Source organism: Heptranchias perlo, chromosome 7 (genome assembly GCF_035084215.1).
Source record: "Heptranchias perlo isolate sHepPer1 chromosome 7, sHepPer1.hap1, whole genome shotgun sequence".
Classification (NCBI taxonomy): Eukaryota; Metazoa; Chordata; class Chondrichthyes; order Hexanchiformes; family Hexanchidae; genus Heptranchias; species Heptranchias perlo.
In genome coordinates, this window is record NC_090331.1 from 18,113,149 (window position 1) to 18,131,829 (window position 18,681).

An 18,681-nucleotide genomic window follows, 5' to 3' on the forward strand; every position below is an offset into this window, starting at 1 on the left:
ATAAATAAGGACTGAATGCAAGACTTTAATAGGATACCTATTTACATCTGTGCACCCTGGTCCAAATATCTCCTGCCCTCTAACTCCGCTTCACCTGAAGACCAAACTTGGTCTTGACTCCCCATATGTAATGTCACGTGAGACTGACCAGTGCATGTATAAAATTTATAGTTTACTCTGTAGAAACATCATGAAAAAGTGTGTGATTTATATTCCTAAAAATATTTCTGGATGCCCATTATTTAAAAGAAAACTTTTCCCCACTTGGAGACTCTCCAACAATGATTTAATTGATGAGCGAATGTCCTTAATACTGATCTCTTATAATTGCTTCACGCATGATTCTGTTCTGTCTGGTTGGCCTCGCCCTAAAAGACGGCACATTAAAGATGTCTGATGCAGCCATTCTTCCTGTAACGGCTGATAGTTGTCAGGATTTTAAAAAATAAATGTAAATGTCTGGCTTGATGTAACTGATAATTAACCATTTAAAAAAAATTGTTATTTAGTGCAGGGCATGTTCTAAAGTTACAGCTAATCTGGGCAGGAAATGAATGTTAATGACTACTTGTGAAGAGAGTGACGTTTGAAACTTTTGACTGATTATTTTCTAGCTAGATGGCTTTAACCCAAAGACACGTTCACTTTCATTAACAGCAACAAAAGCATTTTCGTTGCTGAGTCCATGATTCCTGGTGTGTGAGCGGGAAGAGTCTTTACACTTTATCCATAGTCACTGATGGAAAGAAAAATGCCGTTTTCTTCTGATTGTTTTCTCGCACAAAAGAAACCATGGTCCCTTTTAATTTGTAAATGAAACGTTTCACACGAAAGACTCTTTTTTTAAAAAAAAAACCCTGATTTAGTTGACTACTCTTGCATCATAATGGGCATTGTGCATAGTGACAGGGAAAAAAGCTGGCTTGTGTGAGGCCAAGGCGGTTAACACTACACATAATAAAATGGAATCAAAACGGAATTATTTGCAGTGAGTTGTTCAGCGTTTTGATTCGGAGCATGGGGTTGGATCTGGTAACAGCACAGATTATTGATTTTTTTCATAGTCTTGCCGATCAGGAACCGCAAGTGAAAATAAGGCTACAGACAAGCTCGAAGCCCAGGATTGCTTACAAAAAAAGAGAAGAGATTTCATTAGTGGTAATGAAGAAATATCACCCAGTCCTGACACATTTTCGATAGTCGTCCCCTTAATACTGCTTAAGCAGCTAACGAGCCTTGAATGGCAACACTCTCCCAAATTTTGTTAATCTGCAGTCGTAGTTTACAGCGGCTTTAGGGTCTGACCTGGCGTTAAATACTCCCTTTTCGAAGATCCTCCAATGCTGGTATTTGTGCATGAGCTCCCCCTTAATGGCCTTTAGCAAAGCCTTAACGAGCCCAAAATGTACTTTTCTCCAATCTTTTTACTAAGGTTTGTTAATCCATTTCTGAAGGAGCCGGAACACTCAAGAGAAGCACTGAACACAAACAAAAAGGTTCTCCTCAAATTTCACCTCTTTTACTCATATCTGATTTTCAGCCCAAATTAGCAAAGGCACAATTTCCATCTCCACAGTGAAGTGGTAGAGGGCACCAATTTTTATGTCGTGAATAGGTGGATTGATGGTGCAGTATGTTGCCTAAAGGTTGTGGTGTAAAACGGTAGAACATGTACAGATATCACCTGCCCAGCTTTGGAAGGGGCAGTCCACTTTTTTGATGGGATGCCCACAAGGTTTTGAAATGTAAACTGGGAATCAAAGGGCCGATGTTGCAGATACGCTGTCCAGGTGGGCAAGGCTCCTTCCTGGGAATGCACATTCCCAGAATCAGCTCTCAAAAGTCTTTTTTAAAAAAAATAGAAGTCAGATTTTCCATTTCCTTTTCCATGACGATGCAGAGGCTTGATGCTGTCAAGCTTTTCAGTTAATTTTCCTCAACAGCAGAGAAAACCTCAGAACTGATCCCCCTCCACATCGACCCCTCTGAACCCCCCATTTTGGGCATGACAAAAATTACAACCCTAAAAAAAGAGAAAGAACTTGCATTTATATAGCGACTTTCACAACCTCAGGATATCCCAAAGCATTTTATAGCCAATGAAGTCCTTTTGAAGTATAGCCACTGTTATAATGTAGGAAACGCGGCAGCCAGTTTGCGCACAGCAATGTTTGACAAACAGCACTAAGATGATGATCAGATAATCTGTGTTAGTGATGTTGGCCAGGACACTGAGGAGATCTCATCTGGTCTTCTTCGAAATAGTGGCATGGGATCTTTTACATTCACCTGAAAGGGCAGGCAGGGCCTCGGTTTAATGTACATTAATTACAACAGTGACTACACTTCAAAAAATATTTCACTGGCTGTAAAACGCTTTGGGACTTCCTGAGGTCTTGAAAGTCGCTATATAAATGCAAGTCTTTCTTTTCTCATTCGAAAGACGGCACCTCCGACAGTACTGCACTGAAGTGCCAGCCTAGATTATGTGCTCAGGTCTCTAGAGTGGAACCTAAACCCGCAGCCTTCTGCCTCAGATGTGAGAGTGCTACCACTGAGCCAAGCCTGACAACATTTTCCTCAGGGTGGTGGTGTTGGGGTGGGGGGTGGGGGTTGCGACTGGGCAAGAAGGCTGATTAGGGGGAGGGAAGAATGGGGAAGCACCAAGTTGAGGCAAAGGTCCTCAAAAGGAGAAATGGAGAATTGGAGGGAAGGAAAAGAGCTTGTGTATCACTGATGCAGTTACTGAGTGACCTTATTAGATGTTTAGGCAGACTTATGAACCCTGACTCATTTCAATTACACTCACCCAGTTTGATTTAAAAGTGGCTCCTATGTTGACATATCTCACTCAAAAATAAACACACCTCGCAATGCCTAAACAGGTTAGCAATCTGTCTCGATCTTTTTGATCATAAATTTCATTCCTAACATTTACCAATGTTGACAGCTTGAGTTCTGCCTGCCCGGTCTCTGTTTTGGAAATAGTGAACAACTCTGAGGGAAGGGCGAAAGAAGGAAAATTTTAAGAAGAACACAGAGCGAGAGAAAGAAATAATTAGGTAGTTAACTGCAAGCTATAAAAGGTTTTACTGTATTTATGTGGAATAAATCGACTGTCAGTAATGAATTAAAAGCAGCATATTAGTTGTACTGTTCCTCTTCTGAGGCTTAAAGTGAATGAATGAAGCTGCCCTGAAGTTATAGCAGACAAGTCATAGTGAAGGCAATTACCACATCTCCATAGAAGTGTCTTCGTGTGCTGTGAATTGCTAAGGCTTTTGGTCCCACATTATTTCAGTGACCAAACTCTTGCTACTTAGCTTTTGTTTTGGGATATTCTAAGTTCGAGTTGTTACACAATTGAGCCAAGTTTATCTGTTATAAACAATGACTAGGCAACTTCAACTTTTAATCCCTATAAAGTGGACGAATGCTACTATTTGTTGAAATTAGACAGTTTGGGAGTTACCCTTTCCTTTAATGTTGATAGTGGTATGGGCCTGTTTTGAGCTCAGCTTGTACTTGCAGAATCAAGGAAGCCATATTGAGAAATCTCAAGGGCAGGGGGGAAAGGTTTAAAGCTTATTAACTCCAGTTTTACCAGGGCTTCTAATTATCCTTTAAAGTGCCATTGCCTTGCCTGTTTTTTTCACACATGTAACACAGTGATATCAAAACCCTTGTCCCAAATCTGGGGAGGCTCACCTTGTACTGCTCTCACGCTTTGGTTTCTCTTTATCGTATTGATACTATATGGCCATTGCTCCTCTGAACTTTCATCTCTTGTTCTTCCCAATCTCAAAATACACCATCATGGATGCTGATCATCTTCTCTCAGCCTCACTCTGTTGCACTACTTTCTACACCAACTCCTCCTTTCCAAAGACTTCCATACAATGAAACTCCTTACCTCCTTCAACCTTACCTTCCTCCTTCAATCTATAGGCTTTCAAAACTCAAGCTTGGACTCACCTAACCAGTCCTACTTGATTTATTTCTCCTTTGCGTGGCCGTGATATTGGTGCCTCATTAGATGTCTCAATAAAAGAAAATGCCCAACCAAAAGATAACCATTTTGTTTGCGCATTACATCAGTGACAAAAATAGCATTCGGTTCTTCCAAAACTGAGAGACTAAAATTTACTGTCCCTGTCATTAGTCACCCTATTAATCGCTGTTCTTTAAAGCTATACGGCATGGTAGAATAGTGGTATTGCATTGTCCTCGCTTGGAGGTGATAGTGGGTATTGCGTTAATTATTTCTGTACAAAGGTCTTTGCCCAGCAGAATCTATGGGTATTTAGCGTATAGAGCTCATGCAGTGACCTATGAATGTGGACTTCTAGTTATGTGAATGGAAGGAGATAGTATGTGTGTTGGAGACCCCCGAAACAGTAGAGGGTAATCTACAATAGATGTTTGATGTAGCAAGTGTGTATGTTGAATGTTGTCAATTATCTGCTGGGCTGGAAGGTAAGGGCCATCTCAGTGGGGTCCACCTGACTCCTCCAAGGTAAGGCTCGGTGTCATTGGGATGAGATATTGTTGAGAATTCCACCATCCATTTTCCATCCCTCCATGACAGGGGAAAGATATGAAGACTTGAAAAGGAAATATTGGCACGGCTATGGGGAAAGAGCGGGGGAGTGGGACTAATTGGATAGCTCTTTCAAACAGCCAGCACAGGCACGATGGGCCCAATGGCCTCCTTCTGTGCTCTATGATTCTACGTGACTCTCAGAAGCCGTAATGGGGAAATACTAAAGTCAGAATAAGGATGGCAATCACATTTTTAAAAAATGACAGCAACCAACTTTTCGAACTGAAGTTAACTTGCTCACTCGGTTTGCAGTACGATACAGCACCATTTCTTTCCTTGTGGTAAAACAGGCTATGACTACACACTGTGTCTGTCTGTTGATCTTCCTTTGTGTTTGGGACGCTTCCAATTTGGAATGTTTTCAGTTCCTTAGATAAAGGTTAGGCTACCTCACAGACGCTTCTAGCTGGAGGGAGCAGGAGATTTGCTCATCTCACGGTGTAGGTGAAGCCAAGCAAGTTCTCCCCCAGGGGAAGTACTTGATTAAATAAGAGAGACAATTTATTACTTACCGCGATCCTACACTTGTTGTTTAATTTTCAGAATTGTGCATCTGGATTGCTAGGTGATCTCTTGATCATTTTGTCAGTTATTTAGAAAATGGGTATTTATACTGGAGGTGCAATAATTAAGAAGCTTTAAAGTCAAATAATGCTTCTGAATATTTGAGTTTTGTGCCATTGAGTAAAATAATTGCTGCTTGCTTAATTGCGTCATTTATGTTTTGATTTTTAAGCCGTGTTTCAAAGAGGTGCACAGAAGAATCATGGAATCATACAGTACAGAAGGAGTCCATTCGGCCCATCGGGCCTGTGCCAACTCTTTGAAAGAGCTAGCCAATTAGTCCCACTCCCCTGCTCCTTCCCCATAACCCTCCAAATTTCTCCTTTTAAAGTATGTATCCAATTCCCTTTTGAAAGTTACTATTGAATCTGTTTCCACCACTCGCTGCATAAAAAAAATTCTCCTCATCTCCCCCCTGGCTTTTTTGCCAATTATCTTAAATCTGTGTCCTCTAGTTACCGACCCTTCTGCCAATGGAAGCAGTTGCTCCCCATCTACTCTATCAAAATCTCTCACTCAAGAATCACTCAAAGTGAACCAGAAAGGCAGTCAAACCAATTATGTTTGCAGTATTAGATTCACCATTACCAGTTACTTGTTACATTGAACTTCCTCACTCATTTAAAAATGTCTTTACCCTCTAGGTACTCCCTACCCCCACAGAACCATGTAACATTTCCCAATTGAGAGGGCAGGCAAGAAGGAAGCTTGACCACTTCCTGTAACAAAGTAGGCGAGATCAGAAGTTGTGATGGGAACTCTGGCTGCAAACCCATGGTTTGCTTTTGCATGTTGCAGCATGTTACCACATAAACAGGCTCCCACGACTTGAATAAGACTTTTTGTTGCACTCATCTAAATTATCTTTTTGCTCCTTATGAACTGTTGCTTAAACTTCAACCAGGCAAATCTGATTTAAACAGAGATAAAATACATATGAGTTGCAAAGGAACAAAATGCAACAAAAAATAGTGGGAAAAGTGATTAGAGATGAAAGAATAAGCATGCTAGTGTTATTTTAGCATAACCAAAGATGGGAAAAAGTCTTTCTCTGGTCAGTTAGGGAGATGAATTTTCAAACCTTGGATGGGTGAGGAGATGGGAGAGACAGGTGAGCAGAACTTCAGGAATTAGGTGAGCAGAGAGTAGCAGGCAGAGGTTTAGGTGAGTGGGCAAGGTGGAGTGAAGCAAATGCAGTGGACCTCAGATTTACTTCTCTGAAGTTCACCCAAGTCAGTGGTTATGGTTCCAAGCTATTTAAGGATAGGTCAAAATGAGGAAATGGCCGGAAGAGCCCAGGGGTGCAGACATTGCTATTGTGTAATTCAGGGTTGGAAGTGAGGAAAAGGCATCATAAATTAATCAGATTGCCATGTCAATCAGGAGTATGGCTGAGGTGATTGGTGAGTTGTTCAAGGTCATTCGGGAAAGCAAAGAATTCAGCATTAGTGCTGGTCTGATCAGTAAAAGTGGAAAAGGAGAGCAGATGATGAGCATTGAAGTCACCATCGATAGTGATTTCAGCAGAGGGGAAGTTAGAGTTGATGAATTTTGGTTTTAATGTTGAAAAGTTCCAGAGAGTTATAAGAACTAGGAGCAGGAGTAGGCCATCCGGCCCCTTGAGCCTGCTCCGCCATTCAACAAGATCATGGCTGATCTTCTACCTCATCGCCATTTTCCTGCACTGTCCCCATATCCCTTGATGCCTTTAATATCTAGAAATCTATCGCTCTCTGTTTTGAATGTATTCAATGAATGAGCATCCATAGCCCTCTGGGTTACAGAATTCCAAAGATTCACCACCCTCTGAGTGAAGAAATTTCTCCTTATCTCAGCTCTAAATGGCCTACCCTTTATTCTGAGTCTGCGACCCCTGGTTCTAGACTCCCCAGCCAGGGGAAACATCCTCCCTGCATCTACCCTGTCGAGCCCTGTAAGAATTTTGTATGTTTCAATGTGATCACCTCTCATTCTCCTAAACGCTAGAGAATACAGGCCTAGTCTACTTAATCTCTCCTCGTAGGACAATCCCGCCATCCTAGGAATCAGTCTGGTGAACCTTCGTTGCACTCCCTCTATGGCAAGTATATCCTTTCTTAGGTAAGGAGACCAAAATTGTACACAATACTCCAGGTGCGGTCTCACCAAGGCCCTATATAATTGCAGTAAGACATCTTTACTCCTGTACTCAAATCCTCTTGTAATAAAGGCCAACATACCATTTGCAGGCCAACATACCATTTGCCTTTATCAAGGTTAAGAAAGTGATAAGAGACAACAGGCTAAGTTATCAGTCGTAGAAATGCTCCAATTGGTCTCGGTTCTCCAGGACTAAGGAGAAGAAAAATGGCTCCTGATCACTATTCAGTGACCCATGTTGGAAGGTGAGTATGGGTGAGGACAAGAGCAGGCTCGGCTACAATGCACCCTATGGTTAAGCAGCCTGTTGAAATCATTGTCTAAGTTCACGCATGGTGAATGGCCACTAGTGCATAGTACTGGAGAGTAGCTGGAACCTGTGAAACTATATTCTGACATAACTTAGCACTGCCAGGGAAGGATGGGGATAACTGGGGAGGAAAAGAAACACAAATAGGTCTCAGCCCCAAGTGCACAAAACAGTCTTAAATTGCATTAAGCTGCTCCACGATTGTAAGTGTAAAGTAGCTTGTATGTTTTTCTGAATAAATCAGTCTGTAGTACAGCATACTTTATGTCCACTCTCTTTTCAGTGCATACTCTTGATAAGTATGTACAGATTGTTAGCAGTCAGTTAAACACTCAACATTACATTGCACAGGGTCTAATGAAATATTATCCCACCATACTGCAGAACAATAAAAATTGTCAGTGGAATTAAAGGAAAGGAATAAAATGATGTCATGTTTTTGATGAGGAACACAGATATTTGAGTCGACTTCAAATATTTCCCATCCAGCTATCTTTTTATTACCATCAGACCACAGTCTAATTTGAACCAGAAGTTGACTTACCTCCTATAGACTCTGTTAGCTTTGGGGTTTTAGCTTAAAATATGCCATCATGTTTTATTGAAAACAGAAACTGGTTAGTAATTCATAAGCCTTCGTTTGATGCAATATTGAGAGCAAATAATCTGTGGAACCAATCATATAAAATCACATTTATTTTGCAAAAAAGGCTCACAATATCGAAAACGAGAGTGTCCCTAATTATTTGGTTAATAGCTTGCATATAATTGAGTATTAATCTCTCTGATTAGTGTTTTTTTTTTGCTGCACAAATTGGAAGACTGATTGGGAAACTAATCATGTGCTTCCACCACTTGAAGTGTTTGAAATGAAAATTGTAAAAGTCATGCCAAACGCTTTGAAAACTTAATTCAGCCAACACCTACTTGGTGTGTTAAAGAATTTTGTTGTTGTTTTAATATGCCGAACACTGGTTGATGGTCTTAACTTCCAAAAATACACCTTTTCCCTTCACCGTAAAAAGTCGCATCCTGTCAGATTTTGGAACTGGGGAGGGGGGATGTGGAGAGAGTGCGGGTACCCACCTCCTCGTCAAAGCGAACACAGCTTTTCTGTTGTGGTCCCAGCTGTGCTTGCAAATTATACCAGTGCAGAGAACGTAACTTTTGGTTAATGTAAAAGAGGCCGATGCTGTACCTAGAGGGCATGTGTACTAATTCTCTCGAGATGAAAAAAAACTTTGTTACAAAGGCCCAGAGCAGTCATTATACAGCTGTGAGGAGAGCCACTGAATGTCACTTGCTTACAAGACCCCCTTTTGTTCACATGAGAGCTTCGCGGCATTAAATCTATTTAATATCCCCCTCTCCAGTTGTCCATCATCGTGACATATGTTTTTATGAAAGATTTGGGTTTAGTTTGTTGTTACAGTACTTTGTCCCATGAGTAGCAGCTGCTGGCAGCAAGGAAATGCATAGAGCATGTAACAATTTGTCACATTTTACATAGTTACGAAGAGAACAAATTAGGTGTTATTTTTTTTTCCACTGGAAAACTTTCTGATGATATTCTGTTGTAAGCAGCGTTCACTTAGTGCCGAGATTGATTAAAAATATACAGTAATGCTAACAGGCGATGGGAAGAAAAGCTGGGCTGATGTTGAATGATAGGCCACTCAGAGCTGTATGTAATATTTTAACATTAGCGGCCTCGGCACGGAATGAGCATCCATTTTGGATCCCGTGTCAGACTTCAGAACACAAATCCTAATCCGAAATCTATTGGAAATGAGAGCAATTTCTAAAGCGGGGGCGGGGGCGGGGGGGGAAGGGGATTATATCACACAGGTCAAAAAATGTATTTTATGTTTGCTTTAAAAAAGACAGATAATATCAATGTAAAATACGCTGGAGGTTGGCAAATGTTTCTGTGGAGACATTGCTCTTGTAGAAGCATTGCTTCAGTCAGTGAGTGCTTTTTCTCTCTAAAATATTTCTATAGTTGAGGGCATGGTAAGGGCCTATGGTACCTAGGCTCCTATATTGTAAAATAAGGATGCCAAACAAACTAGCGCAGGATAGGAATTTTTATACGTATGTTGAGTGTGATCCAATCTACACACTCAAGAATGCTGTATTGCTCAACAGGACTTGAAATAGCCCTGAGTGTGCCGCGTTGTGGCAGGTAGGGATGTGCGTGGACCAGAATGGACTCCCCCCTGGCTGGGCCGCCCTGGGATCTACACATCAGGTTCCTAGTATTTCACTTCAGAGCACTCTCGGAAATAGAAACAAGAATGTTGCAGCAAGCATCAACTCCATTCCACTTTATAACCATTAACATTGAAAATTGCTTTGTTTGAGTGCTTTTAATCTTTCAGTTGTGTCTAATGTGTTCCATTAGAATTCAAATGTGATACTTAATTATTTTTAGTCCTCTCTCTCTCTCAGTTTTTTTTAGTTGAGATATCTGTGTGAAGTACCATGGTCAACAGTTTAGAAATCATAGTTCATGTCCATACAAAGAAAGGGGACTGCTGGAGGCCGTTCATAAAACAGCTTCGGGAATATCGAATCATTTTTTCTCAGGCGGGGCCAGGAACAACAGGAGTGCTCCTCCTGGGCCCACAAAGAAAATCTGGGCCCATGCCACCCCGTTCAAGGCCCACCCCATGTGATGGGCAGTCATTATGCAGATCTTGTGCAGGAATGGAGGAGTGGCCTTTGCCACAGTTCCCAATATCAGCTCCTGTGCTAGAATGTTGCCAATACGGCTTCTTAGCAACATTGAGACATCTCTTTGGAGCAGTAAGAAAGAAAGAACTTGCATTTATATAGCACCTTTCATGACCTCAGGATGTCCCAAAGCGCTTTATAACGTCTTTCGGATGAGATATTAAACCGAGGCCCCATCTGCACTCTCAGGTGGACGTAAAAGATCCCTTGGCACTATTCGAAGAAAAGCAGAGAAGTTCTTCTCAGTGTCTTGACCAATATTTATCCCTCAACCAACATCACTAAAATAGATGATCTGGTCATTACCTCATTGCTGTTTGTAGGACTGTGTGCAAATTGGCTGTGATGATTCTTACATTACAACAGTGACTACACTTCAAAAGTACTTCATTGGTTGTAAAGCGCTTTGGGATGTCCTGAGGTCATGAAAGGCGCTATAGAAATCCAAATTCTTTCTTATAGCCAATTAAGTACTTTTTGAAGTGTAGTCGCTGTTGTAATTTAGGAAACATAGAATGGTGGATTTGGAGATTTGTTATCATTTAAAATTTTATATATTTTAATAAAGTTTAAAAAGACCTTCTGACAGCCTCTGCGTCACCTCTTCATTCAGAAAGACCGATGAAACTTAACTTTTAACTTTCACATAGATTGGACTAATCAAATTGGCAAAAATAGCCCTGAGGAAGAGTTCATAGAGTTAATTAGGGACTGTTTCTTGGACCAATAGGTCGGGGAACCAACCAGGGAACAGGCCATTTTGGATCTGGTAATGGATAACGAAACAGGATTAATTAATGATCTCAAAGTAAAGGATCCCTTGGGAAGCAGTGATCATAACATGATAGAATTTCACATCCAGTTTGAGAGCGAGGATCTTGGGTCTGAAACTACTGTATTAAACTTAAATAAGGGCAATTATAAAGGAATGAGGGCGGAATTGGCTAAAGTGGACTGGGTAAACAGATTAGATGGTATGATGGTGGATAACCAGTGGCAAACATTTAAAAAGATATTTTATGACTCGCAACAAAGAAGGACTCCACAAAAAGGGTGAACCAACCATGGCTAACTAAGGAAGTAAAGGATGGTATCAGGTTAAAAGAAAAAGCATAGAACACAGCAAAGATTACTGGTAAGCCCGAAGATTGGGAAAACTTTAAAAAACAGCAAAGGATGACTAAAAGAATAATAAAGAGGGAAAAAATAAATTATGAGAGTAAACTAGCAAGAAACATAAAAACTGACAATAAACGCTTCTACAAGTATATAAAAAAGAAGAGGCCAGCTAAAGTAAACATTGGTCCTTTAGAGGATGAGACTGGGGAAATAATAATGGAAAACAAGGAAATGGCAGAGGAATTGAACAGATATTTTGTATCTGTCTTCACAGTAGAAGACACTAATAATATACAATAATAGTAGAAAATCAAGGGGCAAAGGGGAGGGAGGAACTAAAAACAATCACTATCACTAGAGAAAAAGTACTAGGTAAACTAATGGGTCTAAAGGCTGACAAGTCCCCTGGACCTGATGGCTTGCATCCGAAGGTCTTAAAGGAAGTGGCTACAGAGATAGTGGATGCATTGGTTGTAATCTTCCAGAATTCACTCGATTCTGGAAAGGTCCCAGCGGTTTGGAAAACCACAAACGTAACACCACTATTCAAGAAGGGAGTGAGACAGAAAGCAGGTAACTATAGACCAGTTAGCCTAACATCTGTCATTGGGAAAATGCTAGAATCCATTATTAAGGAAGTAGTAGCAGGACATTTGGAGACTCATAATAGAATCAAGGAGAGTCAACATGGTTTTATGAAGGGGAAATCATGTCTGACAAATTTATTAGAGTTCTTTGAGGAAGTAACGGGCAGAGTGGATAAAGGGGAACCAATGGATGCAGTATATTTGGATTTCCAAAAGGCATTCGATAAGGTGCTACATAAAAGATTACTGCACAAGATAAGAGCTCATGGTGTTGAGGGTAATATACTGGCATGGATAGAGGATTGGCTAACTAACAAAAAACAAAGAGTCGGGATAAAAAGGTCATTATCAAAATGGCAATCTGTAACTAGTGGGGTGCCGCAGGGATCAGTGCTGGGGCCTCAACTATTTACAATATATATCAATGACTTGGATGAAGGAACAGAGTGTATTGTGGCCAAATTTGCTGATGATACAAAGATAGATGGAAAAGCAAGTTGCGATGAGGACACAAAGTGTCTGCAAAGGGATATTGACAGGTTAAGCAAATGGGCAAAAATTTGTCAGATGGAATATAACGTGCGAAAATGTGAAGTCATCCACTTTGGGAGGAAAAATAAAAAAGCAAAACATTATTTGAATGGAGAAATACTACAAAATGCTGCGGTACAGAGGGATCTGGGTGTCCTCGTACATGAAACACAAAGTCAACGTACAGGTGCAGCAGGTAATCCGGAAGGCAAACAGAATATCGGCCTTTATTTCTAGGGGTATGGAGTATAAAAGCAGGGAAGTCATGCTATAACTGTACAGGGTGCTGGTGAGAGCACACCTGGAGTACTGCGTACAGTTCTGGTGCCCTTATTTAAGGAAGGACATACTTGCATTGGAGGCAGTTCAGAGAAGGTTCAGTAGGTTGATTCTGGGTATGGAAGGGTTTTTTGAGGAAAGATTGAACAGGTTGGGCCTATACTCATTGGAGTTTAGAAGAATGAGAGGAGATCTTATTGAAACACAAGATTCTGAGGGGACTCGATAGGGTAGATGCTGAGAGGATCTTACCCCTCATGGGGGAATCTAAAACAAGAGGGCATAGTCTCAGAATAAGGGGTCACCTGTTTCAGACGGAAATGAGGATGAATTTCTTCTTCCAGAGGGTTGTGAATCTTTGGAATTCTTTACCCCAAAAATCTGTGGAGGCTGAGTCATTGAATACATTCAAGGCTGAGTTAGACAAATTTTTGATCAGCAAGGGAGTCAAAGGATATGGGGAAAAGACGGAAAAGTGGAGTTGAGGTAAAAATCAGATCAGCCATGATCTCATTGAATGGCGGAGCAGGCTCGAGGGGCCGAATGGCCTACTCCTGCTTATATCTCTTATGGTCTTATGGTCTTCCCCTTTTAGCCCTTTTCGTCATTAACTTTGAATGCAGCAAAAGTTCTAATCAGTGAGCAGAGCTCCATGTGTGCTTGAGTACACTTGCACGGGGACCTGTCTGTCCCGATCCAAGTGGGAGATTTAACAATGGCTGCGCACTTGCAATCCTACCAAACATGACTATGATACTGCACCATTGAAGACAGTATAGTCGGGGCATTGCAGAACCTGTTTTTAATCTTTGAATGGACCATAACCAACGCACCAGTAACAGACAGTGCTCTCACTAAGAACCCTGACCTTTGTCTTGTAATCGCCAGAAGTGGTGATATTACTGTTGGGCTTTAGTGTCATCCTTGGCTCAGTGGTAGCACTCTCACGACTGAGTCAGAGGGTTCAAGCCCCACTTCAAAGACTTATGCTGTCAGGGACTACGATTTTTTTGATGAAACGTTAATCCATGGCCCCCTCAGGAGGATATAAAAGATCCCATGGCACTATTCAAAGAAGAGCAAGGGAGTTCTCTAGGTGGCCTGGACAACAATTATCCCTTAACCAACACCATAAAAAACAGATTATCTGGTCATTTGTCTCATTGTTGTTCGTGGGATCTTGCTGTGTGCAAATTGGCTGCTGTGTTTCCCTACATTGCAACAGTGATTACACTTTAAAAGTATTTAATTGCCTGTGAAGTGCTTTGGGTCATCCTGAAGATATGACTCTATATAAATGCAAGTTCGTTCTTTTTTATTTATATATCTTTAATCATTTTTCACTGTGGCAGAATGGTCAAATATAAAATTGCCAAAACTTCACTGTAATAAGTAGCACTTCCTAATCCTAGAAAGTTAACCTCCAAATAGTTGAAGTCCATTAAATGTCATGGCCTTGAAATAGTGCTGTGAGACATTACTTTAACGTGATTTTCTGAAATTGTTGAATTTAGCAGAGGTGTTAACCGATTGGTTAATTTCAGGGCCTGCATACTTTATTGTAAGGGGAGGATATGGAGTCAGCATCAATCTGAATAACTAACTTGGACAAACACAAGCTCCCTTATTAGATTATAAAGTTCAAATGTTTAGAGTTTTCAATCTAAACCTTCAGTTTTATCACCTTCCCTAACCTCGGTGCAATGTTTTACCGGTGATGTCATCGGTTGAATATCCCTTGTGGTTTTCTCATTATCTCTTGAACCCCTGACATCATTCAGGGAGATGAGGCAGACAGTCTCATTTAATAATAACTTTTTATGATGTGCATTCAGCATTTTGAAGGTTTAAATATAGGGTTTTAATAACTGATCCGTTAGCTGTCAGTATTCTGTTGAGGTGGGGCAGCTCCCCTCGTGGCTCAATGGATAAATGTACAAGGGTGGTACTGAGCCAGACAGGGCAGGAAGCTCCCAAGGGTTCAGTCGCTAGTTTGTATTTAGTTACCTAATCTCAGACAGTAGTGAGGAAGGTACCATTAGCCTTAGTGCCCCTGAGCTAAAGAGGGGAGAAATCAACCAGGATTCTGCTGCAGTATCTCTGCTAGAAAGTTTGTGGTGTAAGGGTAGATTCAGACTCACTGTGATGTTTCGGAAGGGAGGGAGGAAGGCACTTGCATTTATATAGCGCCTTTCGCTACCTCTGGACGTCTCAAAGCACTTTACAGCCAATGAAGTGTAACCACTGTTGTAATGTGGGAAACACAGCAGCCAAGTTGCGCACAGCAAGGTCCCACAAACAGCATTGAGTAGATTGCAATACTGTCTATGTTTACACATAAAAATCTTTTGCCTTTGGGAGAGCTGCATGTGGGGCTATACTCCAGCATAACCCATAGGCTCCAGAAGAGGAGAAGAAAATAATTAAGAAAGTAAAAAAAAATTCAAGGACTCAGTGAAAGTGATATAGTGAAATTCTATTTTAAGATTTGCTACCAAATTTTGTGTCTCAGGGACCCTAAGATTGAAGGGGAGAAGAAATAATCCTTACATTTACTGTTCCCCAGAACAAAACTGGTCTTAAGTAGTTCTGTAGTAAATTTAAAAAATGAACTTGCATTCATATAGCACTTTTCAGATCTTCAGCATATTCCAAAGCGCTTCATAGCAAATGTATTATTTTGAACCGTAATCGCTGTTCTGTAGGCAAATGCGGTAGCCAATTTGAACACAGCAAGATCCCACAGATAGCAATGAGATAAATGACCAGTTCTTGGATATTTTAACACATTGGGACTGTTTGTTTTTTGTGGTGGGGAAACATATTTCAAGATTCATCCTTTGGTACCGAAGGAAACCACTGGTACAAAAATTCATTTCCTTTTTTTTAGTGTAATCTCTTCAGCCTCAAGAGCTCATCTGTTTGATGCACAAATTAATACCAGACCCAGCGCAGTTATAGCATGTGTGGACTCTGATGGCATAAGTGAACTTATATTACCCTAATAGTCTTTGCCATAGGAGACAAGTCAGCAGGCAGCTTTGTTATTGGTAAAAAGCCTTTAGTTTGCTTCACTTTGTTGTGGGTGACCTCAATCGTTCTTACATCTTATGTTTACACATGCATTTTCTACACATTGCACCTTAACAAGGCAGATGTGTCCCCGTAAATAGAATTAACTAACGAAAGACACGCTAACTGACGGCAATCCGTACAGCTGGCACCTTCCCCATTCACTGACTCGTTCTACTGATTCCCATCAATCTGTCATGTCAGAACATGCAACCACAGGGACCTGATGAAAACAATGTCACATGGAAGCAGAATGATTCAAACAGCTCCCAAAATACGTAAAGGTCTTGGATATGTTATTACCACCAGGATGAGTGGCTGAAAAGTATACGTTAGCAAAAGAAATGTTTACCTCTGCCCAACAGTCACTACTAAAAGCTGCATCATAAATCACCTAACGGGCCTTGGCCAAAAGAACTTGCATTAACATAGCGTTTCTCACATATTCTGGACAACTCAAAGTTCTTCACAGGCAAAGAATTATTGTCCACCCTAGAATTGCGTTGGTGGAGTCCTGGCTGCCTGACCTCTCAGACGCGCATAGGTCAGGGATCATAAAAGAACCGAGGGATGATTGTAATGTGAGAGGAAATGATGTGCAAGAGTATAGGGAAGAAAAAGTGACATAATGGGATGATGGCATCCATTATTGAAGAAACAGCCACCTGAAGGACAACTTTACCTGTGGGATGTAGTTATTTAGGGAATACCCATGGTATGTAGAGGACTTGAAGAATGAGGATGATTCCAGCTGTAGTGATTAATCTACCTTTGTAGTGCCAGCAGCTATCTTTAAACTGTGCCATAAATGCTCTACAGTGTGGTATCCATGAAGCCACTAGAGACAGAAAATCCATCTGTATGCATGAACTTTCCTTTTTGTAGTTAATATTAACATAACTCTTAAAGATCAAACCCCACTTAAAGAAACAAAACGCTTTGGAAGATTAACATTGATTTGAGGGCTCAGTCATAAGTTTACTCTAGAAAGATATTGGGTTATTCTCTGCTAAAATGGAATAATTATATTCTCAGTCTAGAAAGGCCTCTCCATTGTAGTTTTCCCCCCACCCCCATTTTTTCTATTTATACATTTCTGTAAGTAGCGGAAAGTTACACAGATAATGGCCCTGAATTACCTCGGAATTTCTGCCACTACACTGCCGTATTTTCACCAGAAGTGCGGTGGAAACCCCGTTTATGCGTGTTAACAGAATTTCCCCACTTCAGGCAAAGTTACGGTGGCACAGCGGCTGAAATTCCAAGGAAATTCAGGGCCAATATTTTTATTAATGGGACTTTGCCAAAATCTGGGGAGCATTAATACTGCAATTTTAGCATCACTGCAAAGTGGCCTATGCTTTGCAGTATGACTAGAATTACAGTATAACTCTGGAATTGTGTCTTCGAATCATGCAGCACAGAAGGAGGCCATTCAGCCCCTCGTGCCTGTACCAGCTCTTTGAAAAAGCTATCCAATTAGTCCCACTCCCCTGCTCTTTCCCCATTGCCCTGAAAATTTCTCCTTTAAAGTATATATCCAGTTCCCTTTAGCAAGTTACTATTGAATCTGCTTCCACCACCCTTTTAGGCAGTGCATTCCAGACCATAACAACTCGCTGTGTAAAAAAAATTCTCCTCATCTCCCGTCTGGATCTTTTGCCCATTACCTTAAATCTGTGTCCTCTGGTTACCAACTTTCCTGTCAGTGGAAACAGTTTCTCCTTATTTACTCTATCAAAACCTCACATAATTTTGAAAACCTCTATTAAATCTCCCCCTAACCTTCTCTGCTCTAAGGAGAACAATTCCAGCTTCTCTAGCCTCTCCACATAACTCCCTGCACCCTCTCTACCCTGACTGGAGCGGTATGTGGGCCACCCTAAGAGGTCTGATACCATATGGCGTGGATCACCAGTGCACTGGCAAACCGGGTTTACAAAGCGTTCAGGGATCTGTCGGAACAGCATACCCAGAGCTGATTTAAATGTACTGAGCACGCAGATGCTCCTGCCCACGCTTTGAAAGAATTTAAATGTAAGCAGAGCCCTCTCCTGGATCTGACAACGAGAATCACAGTCAGACTGTGTATCAGGTACCCTCTCCCTCTCATCTGGCTGCAAATGGATGCTATAGCTGCTGACCTGAGATAAGTAGCTACAGAATAACTGTGCCTTAAATCATCTACTGAGGAGAGTTAAGCATTCCAAATGAAATTCTAGACTGCTAATGTTAAAGAGCAACATATCATTATAGAATTGGATTTTGTCAGTAGCTGCCGCTGTTTGAGTTGGTTGATGGTAGAAATGATTTCTAGGCTCAGTGCCCACTGGTGTGTCATACTAGGAAAGCCACACTACGCGGAGAGAGTGGAAGGAATGAGAAGGAAACCTGGGCAGGGAAATGCAGCAATTCTTTGCAACATCTGTGCAGCATGTGTGCCTGTTATTTTTAAATACCACAAGATATTTAAGAGTTTTGCTTATAATTATTTGGTTATAAATAGGAAAGGATGCGACAAACTGGACTACTGACTTGATGGCTAAAGTGCTCCATTATTTCTATGAATATCGGTTCCTGTGCCTCAGTAGCATATAGAGCATCCGTTGCTACAGAAGAAAGAGTGGAGGGGTGCAATCAGGTTTGGAGTTGTCAGACACACTTTATCATGCTCATGGTGTAAGTTATTTTGCAAGTTGCTGAGTTGCAGTTCAGTGCTTTTTGGGCAAGTGAGGTTCTTC

At 41.1% G+C, this 18,681-nt stretch overlaps 1 protein-coding gene across 5 annotated transcripts in view; it reads left to right on the forward strand.

Annotated features, from left to right (window-relative positions):
- The window catches only part of gli2a (GLI family zinc finger 2a), a 301,684-nt gene that overhangs the window by 126,107 nt on the left and 156,896 nt on the right, over positions 1 to 18,681 (forward strand). Inside the window, exon 1 of one of the 5 annotated variants that reach the window (XM_067987119.1) lies at positions 18,382 to 18,581. The exons of the other annotated variants lie outside the window; for them this stretch is intronic. The gene's annotated coding sequence lies outside the window, so the exon portion shown is untranslated. Of the gene's footprint in view, positions 1 to 18,381; positions 18,582 to 18,681 lie in introns of those variants that run through there. 5 annotated transcript variants of the gene reach the window in all.